Source organism: Nannobrachium achirus (genome assembly GCF_963921795.1).
Source record: "Nannobrachium achirus genome assembly, chromosome: 12".
Lineage (NCBI taxonomy): Eukaryota > Metazoa > Chordata > Actinopteri > Myctophiformes > Myctophidae > Nannobrachium > Nannobrachium achirus.
Genome location: NC_137832.1, coordinates 10,644,502 through 10,653,156, shown reverse-complemented (window position 1 = coordinate 10,653,156; position 8,655 = coordinate 10,644,502).

Here is an 8,655-nt window from a genome sequence, read left to right as displayed (position 1 = left end):
TTTAACCAAAAAACATCACTTACACCAACTACCTTCTAATCAACATAACTCACGGAAAGTTCCATTTCAATCTAGAAAGTGGTATATTATGGGATATGCACATGTATTAGAGTAATGTGGTTTCCTCCTATGGCAGGACGTGCACTTGTGTTCAAGGCCCATGGGTGGGTGGCAGGGACGTGCTGGCCATTGGGAAAAGCGGGACAACTCCCGAACGGCCGTTTCATTCCCGGCCGGTCCAGGCCGGCCATTAGGAAAAAATTAAACTGTTTGCACAAAAGTAGTGAAAACAGCCGATCTACAAGCACAGTTGTGTGCTTGTAGATCTGCTGTTTTCACTAGTTTAAATCATTTTTTAAATGATAAATACAAAACAAACGGTTTTGGACATACAAGGTTTCCACCCGACAATGACGAAATATAACTAATGTAATTGGGCCACTGGCTTGTCACTTGTCATGATCTGAAATGGCAAATCTTTGAGTAGCAGCAGCTACTATATCTCTCTCTATAGCGCGCAATGAGGGCCTCTCCAATCCTTTTTCCCGGGCTGAATCAGGGGCCCAGCACGTCCCTGGTGGGTGGGGCGTCATCCCAAAACCTGGACCACTTGTGCAAAGGACGCGCTGTGATTGGCCAGTAGACACTTGGAGCAAACGCTATATCGACAAAACATTATTCACTATTCTGTCCCTGTCGGGACGTAACTCTAAAAGCACCGATTCGGGCTCGAGCGACCTTCACAACGTTCGGCACGGCGACTCACTCGCCTTAGCTCGCTCGCCGGTGCCTCTCGTGGCTCAAGGGTCAAAAACGATCGTTTTTGATCCGGGCCAAAAGAGGCACTTCCGCGTTGGCCGCAGAAGTGGGGGCGTGGTTGTAAGCACAAGCGGTTTAGGCTTTGGTATGTCGCGGGGGTGGGGGGTATGGGGGTAGGGGTGTTGGGGGTTTGGGTCTGGGTGGGTGGGGGTCTCAACCACCTTGCCCCACACTCCTGGATGATGTGGTGTAACACAATGGTTCTCAAACTAAGGCCCCCCCCCCCCCCCAAACTTATTATTATTCTACAAACCCTCCTTTTGACCTTTGGCATTATCTATGTTTCAATTAGGGCTGTCACGATGACATTGTACATGACGATTAATTGTCACTCAAATAATTGCGATTAACGATTTAATTGTGTTTTTGTCGTTGACAATTATATTTCTGTTTGGCTTTTAGGCTTTGAAGTTGCACATGGCAGATGTGACACGTAACCTAAATACACAAAGGAATTACTGACATATTTGACAACTTACTACTTAAAAAATAACATTGATAGTGGAAATAGCCGATCTACAAGCTCACTGTGAGCTTGTAGATCGGCTATTTCCGCTATTTCTGAAAATGTAGGAACATTTTTCACGATCATTCACGATTATTTTGAGAGAATAATTGCGATTATGAGAAAATAATTGCAATTAGACGATTATGTTATAATTGTGACAGCGCTAGTCTAAATAGAAGAGCAGGGAGACAAAAAACAGCCACCCCAATTGTATAAGTTACATTCTGTTAACACACTACGATAAAGATAATTAAATGTTATTAATAAAGAAAAGTCACATAGTGCAGCTTTAAAGTGTGACGCTGTATTAAAGGAGTAGTTCTCCCCGAAAATGACTTATTTTCTATCGACTTGATGATGATAATAAAGACGCTAATGTATCCGGTGGTAGGAGACACAAAGTTGACTCTTTGTGTCTCCTGCCGGAACCACAGCCGGTCATCAAATTATTGGCTTAGGAATGCGACTAAAACATATCCATGAATTCAAGTCTCCATGGGCTGAGTAACCAATACGTCATTTTGGGGGTGAACTACCCCTTTAACTCCGCTTTGCTGGGGACCCACTAGAACTCCCCGCGAGGACCCTTGGGGGGTCTACGGACCGACTTTGAGAACCACTGGTGTAACAGAACATGTCGAACGCCCCGCATAGACAAAACAAAATGTCAGCTGACGATCAAAAGCGACTTTGATGCCCCTATAAAGATGGAAGAGGACCTATTATACTTTTCTCTATTGTTCAGCCAAAGTTTCAAATTATGACCAATGAACGAACGACAAAGCTATTAATCAGGCAATTAAAGCTATTCTTTATAGCGGAGTCCCCAAATTAAAATATTTCTAATCATCACTGCAAATGAATTAGCATAATGGGCCCCCTTTAAGAACTGATCATAACTGCTGCTGATTTGGCTGTTGTGCTAGTCTTAATTCTGCTTGTTATTTACTGATGTTTTTATTTTAAATATTTACTTTTCTTTGTTGTTATTTTTGATCGATTTATCAACATATTCATCATTATTTATTATTATTATTTATGGTTGGTATGATTGTGAGGCTGGACTCACACATATGCGTGAAACATCTTCTCCGTATCGTCTGAGAATGGCCACTGGGGGCGCCGTACTAATGCATTGTCAATGGAAGGTTGTTTGTTTTTTTGTCGTTGCCGTGGCTCTTGCTCAACCACAGCCTGTCTTTTGGCCAAGAGACACGGCAACGACAAAACACCAAACAACCTTCCATTGACAATGCATTAGTACGGCGCCCCCAGTGGCCATTCTCAGACGATACGGAGAAGATGTTTCACGCAAATGTCTGTACAGCGCCTAAGGGGAGTGAAGGCATTTCCAAAGTGAAACTGTGGGCATTGCGAGCCAAAACGGAACGGTACTGTATAGGTTGACATGACAGGGTTTATTGGGAGTTCTACTGCAACTCATGCATCGCCACTTCTTCCATCTATCTCTACAGGACTTCAACGACACATGATCACACACAGACAACATGTGAGCACACGTACGCGAGCGGCAACACACTCTGAACTCCCCAAAAATACATGTCGTTGACTTCTTGGGACAAAATGTGGCCAAACATCAAACGTTTGACTGGAAGTGGAGGCAGTGTTAATCTTTTCAGCAAATTTTGATTTAGTCTTAGGTCTTAGTCTTTTGAATAACACACCGTTTGGTCTTAGTCCTGTTTTAGTCTTAAGGTGTCTACACACCAAACAGCCTACAGGAGACTCCTTCTGACTGTACACAGACTGCAAAGAACTGCAAAAAACTAAGCACTTATTATTATTATTTTTTTTTTTCAGACGACGCCGACTGTAGTTACTGTATGGCAGTGGTGCCAGGTCTGCTCCTTATAAGCAACGTTGATCCTGTTTTCCTATAATGTTGCTAGATGTGGGTTGCTTTTGTTTGGGCTTGCAACCAGCTTTAGTCGACAAAATTAACACTGAGTGGAGGTATACCCTTCCAGTCATCTGGTGCCGTCCTGGGCACTTCTGCAGTCCAGGAGTGCGGAAGTGCCGCTCTCAAACCGTAAAACCACGTAAACGGCATAAAAGGATGGCTGCTCCGCCCCCCCCCCAAAAAAACTAGCGAGCCACCGCGCCGAGCTCTGCGAAGGGCGCTTCAGCCGACTCAGTGCCGCTTGAGTTAATGTCTCGATACTATAGGGCAGAGGTCTTCAACAGGGGGTTCTCAGAGTTACTACAGGGGGTCCGCCAAATCTTTGTGTGATCATGTTTGATCACTTGAACCCTAGCATCCCTATTTTAGTGGAACATTAGCCAAAAAAATTGCAGATCTACAAGCTCACAACGCCTCGCGCTGCGAGGCGTTGTGAGCTTGTAGATCTGCTACTTTTTGGCACAGAGGTTTGGTGTAGGGGGAAAAGAAGGGCAGACTAGTAGGTATTGACAGTTCAAGTGGTATATGAAAATATACATTAACCCAGCCTACACAGATGATAGTGCTGTCAAGTCTAAATTGTATAAGAAATAATCCATGTACATTTTTAATCTGCAACTATACAATATGTAGTGGGGGTCCCTGCTTCATCTCTCTCAGAGCTAAGGGGTCCTTGGCTTGAAAACGTTGAAGACCCCTGCTATAGGGACATAATCATAGATCCCTCCTGGTCACCACGTGGCGTTTCAATGCCCCCTTCCTGTCAAACATTTGACTTCTTGGGACTCGTGAGAATGTGTTGCCAGTGGAGGGCGACTTGGTATGAAGACTACGAACCTGTTCTCCTCCGCTCTCTCTTTCCATCTCTTTTTCTCACTTTCTCTGTCTCTATATCTGTCTCTCTTAGACTTTATACCCTTCTCTACTCATCTCACAAGCACGCACACACAATTCAATGCCGTCATAAGATTTGGGGTTTCATTTTCCTTTGGGTTTCTACCGATAGGCTGGGAAACCAAAAGAATTGGAACCCTCTGACACGGAGCACTAGTATACTTAAACCCTCAAAGACCTGGAACACGCCCAAGTCGCGTTAGATTTGAACCACTTTAACCATTATTTTATGCTTTAACTGTTGAAAAATAGCAGATATACAAGCTCACAGTACGGCACCGAGTGCCGCGCTGTGAGCTTGTAGATCAGCTATTTTTTAAAATGTGTGCAAGTCTTTGAACATCTTTGACCCGACTTCTAAATCCGTCCTCTAAATCAGTGGTTCTCAAACTTTTTCATGTCAAGGACCCCCAAAAATTACATTTATTTGGCCGCAGACCCCCCCATCTCAAAATATGTTGTTCCAGGGACCCCCCCAGAAGCAGAGATTTGAGTTACAAAAGTTTGCTTTGAAAAATATATATTGAAAAATGTGCACACATTTTCACGATCTTTAAAAAATAGCAGATCTACAAGCTCGCAGCGCGGCACTCGGTGCCACGCTGTGAGCTTGTATATCTGCTATTTTTCAATAGTTAATTCTAAGCCTAAATGGGTTAACCCCCCCCCACACACACACACACTTATCAGTAGATTATTTTCAATTAAGATTATGCCTTAAGTACAGAGAAGTTTAAAAGAGGTACTGTATGTACATTTATTTATTGCCATCCCGGTCATTTTGTTTATTTGAGAGGGGATTTGCAGTCTGTGAAGGTATGCATTTTCTTTTATTATTCTTTTAAAGCATTTACGCCACCGGTGACAATTGTGTTTTCTTTTGACTTTTGTTTTGACTTCTTTTGGTTGTACAGTAAAAACACTTCCATTCCAGTATTTAACAGCTATTATTATTGTGTGTTGTGTATGAAGACAAGAAATAAACTCAAACTGACAGAGCACTGCCCTCGTCCAGAGATTCACTGCACTGTTGGGAGCTGCCATTTTCTTTTCAGACGGTCCATGCATACAGCATTGTAGCAACCTAATAGCCTTAAGCAAGTTATACTTGGGTGGAAACAAACATTTTTCATTTTTGTTAAAGGTTAAACCACTAAGCATCCTACTGTTGTCTTGTTCCCCCCACCCTCCCAATTCTGAATTCCCATACATTTATCATAATTGAGTCATAAGAACCGTTTAAAAATAAACTATATCATATGGACTCGCATGGATATGAAAAATCGACTGAGAAAACGCCTGCCACCGGATTAGTAAATCTTTTGCCAGAAACAGACTATCAAATTCAAAATGAGTGACTATCGTAAGTGATACAGAGACACCTTCCCGTCAATATCGCAGAGATGGTTTGTTTCTCTTTTTTGGACCATGATTTTATATGGCATATTGTTAAGATAACACAATGTTATTCTTCATAGAGAAATTACTTCCGGGTACCAGGGGATCAACGAGTGACGTCAAGACTTTGCAACTCTAGTGTGATAGCTATATAGTGTTTCTTCAGTAGCGGGTGTCCCTGTCTTTTTAGTAAACAAAACATTTTCATTCTCAGGGATACCAATTTTATTCAAGATAATATACAATTATGCAAACAAAGGAGAATACAATTATGCAAACAAAGGACAATCACATTGGGGTTTTCTTTTGCATCATAACAATGTCAAACGTATTTGGAACAATTATATATATTAAAAAAAGGGACATCCATTAAATGTTCACCCAATTTAGTTTTTGTCCCATTCCATCCTGAGCCAATACTTTTGATGACCGGTGGGTCTCTGGTAGGAATTGTGGTTGTAATACTGCCGTTGTCAGGCCTGCGATGGCCCTTCAGACCTGTCCCACATCACGGTTGGGGTCCAATCATAGACATAGAAAGGTAGACGCCTCCTCAGCTCTGGGGCATTGGTAAAAGAGGACTGGCAAGTAGTGAGGTACTGTGGAACTGTGGAAGGCAGTGCAAGGCACTCTGCCCATAGAGTGTATGACTGCCCTCTGCAGTTGGAATGCGGGAGTCCGGCATCCGATTGGCCTACCTAGCATCAGTCCTTCAGAATTCCAGAAGCTTGCCAGTCCTCTTTTACCAGTCGTGCCAATGAACTGCAGCGGCGGAGGAGGTATCTAGCTTTTTATATCTGTGGGTCCAATGACACAATTAGTCTCCTACTGAGCAGAGGTGTAAAGAAAGAAATTTACTCAAGTACTGTACTTGAGAATTCTGAGGTAGGCCTATATGTACTTTACTTGAGAATTCTGAGGTAGGCCTATATGTGCTTTACTTGAGAATTCTGAGGTAGGCCTATATGTGCTTTACTTGAGAATTCTGAGGTAGGCCTATATGTACTTTACTTGAGAATTCTGAGGTAGGCCTATATGTGCTTTACTTGAGAATTCTGAGGTAGGCCTATATGTACTTTACTTGAGAATTCTGAGGTAGGCCTATATGTGCTTTACTTGAGAATTCTGAGGTAGGCCTATATGTGCTTTACTTGAGAATTCTGAGGTAGGCCTATATGTACTTTACTTGAGAATTCTGAGGTAGGCCTATATGTACTTTACTTGAGAATTCTGAGGTAGGCCTATATGTGCTTTACTTGAGAATTCTGAGGTAGGCCTATATGTGCTTTACTTGAGAATTTCCAATACTTTTACTCCACCCACATCTCGGATCCAATATTATATACTTTTAATCCACTACAATCATTTTAAAACCAACATTTCTTGGCAGATATAAATGATATCACAAAACACACATTAACCGTCAACTTTAGCCCTATTTTCTAGCCATTTGGGGCCTGGACTGGTGACGCTGGGGCAGCGGTGGGAAGAAGGGGTCCGCACAGCCCCGTTTGTGCAGACCCCGAGGCGCTTCCCCAACCCTAAGTATAATAGCAGTTCCTTTGAATGTGTCCCGGCTCACCGCACCCCCAGCAGACAAATCCCCCTGAAAACGCATTGGGTTTCGGTGGCTCGAAACAGGCAGAAAGACCTTTACCCTGACTTGCGATGACGTTAAAGTCCATCTGGAGGCCTTCTGACACATGTTGCTTTAGGTTGGAGAGCAATTCCTCGATATCCTCAAAGGAAGTGTGAGAACCAATGTTGAGGTGTAGATTTTGAGGACGGATAGATGGCAGATTCTATACATGCAAAAGAAAAAAAGGATGGCAATCAGTTAGCTGAACAGTCCACAGCCCTCCTGTGAGACACAGACAGGGTAGACAATAGAAAATTGTACCATATTGTAATGGGCAATAGTGAGAACCAATACATGAAGATGTGTTTTTGGATTTGAGAGGTCAAAAGTTGGCGTTACTTTCAAGTGTGTTGAAGTAAATGTAGTGATTTCCGTTATCAGGCTGTTCTACTCGTGCAACGTTACTTTAACTTTTCACATTTTCATTGAAGTGTTATCATGAAATTGTATATACTGTATACACACTGTACAGGTATGTGTGTTTACTGTAATTCACCATTCCAGTGATAAAGGATTTATTTTCAGCAGAAAATGAAATTACTTGGAATGTACTGATCTTGCATCAAAGTGATGATGGTGGCAGCATTACCTGTAGGAAATGAATCGGATCCTCAGGGTGAAAACGTTGGTCCTCCAGCTCATCTTTGTTCTGCTTCAGTGTTTCAATCAGATTTTCCAGCCTTCCCTCAAGCTGATCAGCTTCAGTCAGATTAGCTTGCCCTCGAGCTTCGATCAACTCGTTCAACTCTGACCACTTTGTTTCTAGTAAGGTGATCAACTCCTTGAAGGTCTTGTCACTGGCATCCAGTGACGCCTTTACAGAATCCTGGTAAGAAACATGCTGTATTATGTATTGTCGTATTATAGCGCCACCAGGCGGTCACAATAACCTATACCCGACCTGGCGGAGACCTGTGCTCGGAAGATCACTGCTTCTAGTTGATATCGTTTTACCTTTTCCAAATACAAAATGCCCACTTTCATTGTCATTTTTCTGGATCTCTAAGGGAGCCAAACTTTTTTTTTCCTGTCTCACAAGTTATACATGTATTTTGCTGTATAAGCTGATGTCTAACAGTCTACAGTCGCTACCTGTTGTATTACACATGTCAGTAGTCCTGCATTAAAGGCCCACAACATGCCAAAGCATTTACATATTCTTATTTCTTGGTTTTATATTGTACAACTATAATACACTTCACAACAACTTAATTAGGCCTACTTATTTATAAATATAGAATGAAATTACCTATTCTGTACTCACCTTAAAATGTCCCACTGCCCCCCATAACTGTTCCAGGTCCTTCTCTCGCTGTGCGATCACTTCCTTGAAACTTGTACTTAAGTTACTCTGTGGATAAGAGGAATATACCGCAACGTTACACTCGTGATTCAAAATGTGCTGTTACTTACACACACACGTTTGCATATGTTAAGACGCCCAAAGGACGAAAAGCAAACTCGTCCATACTGTAT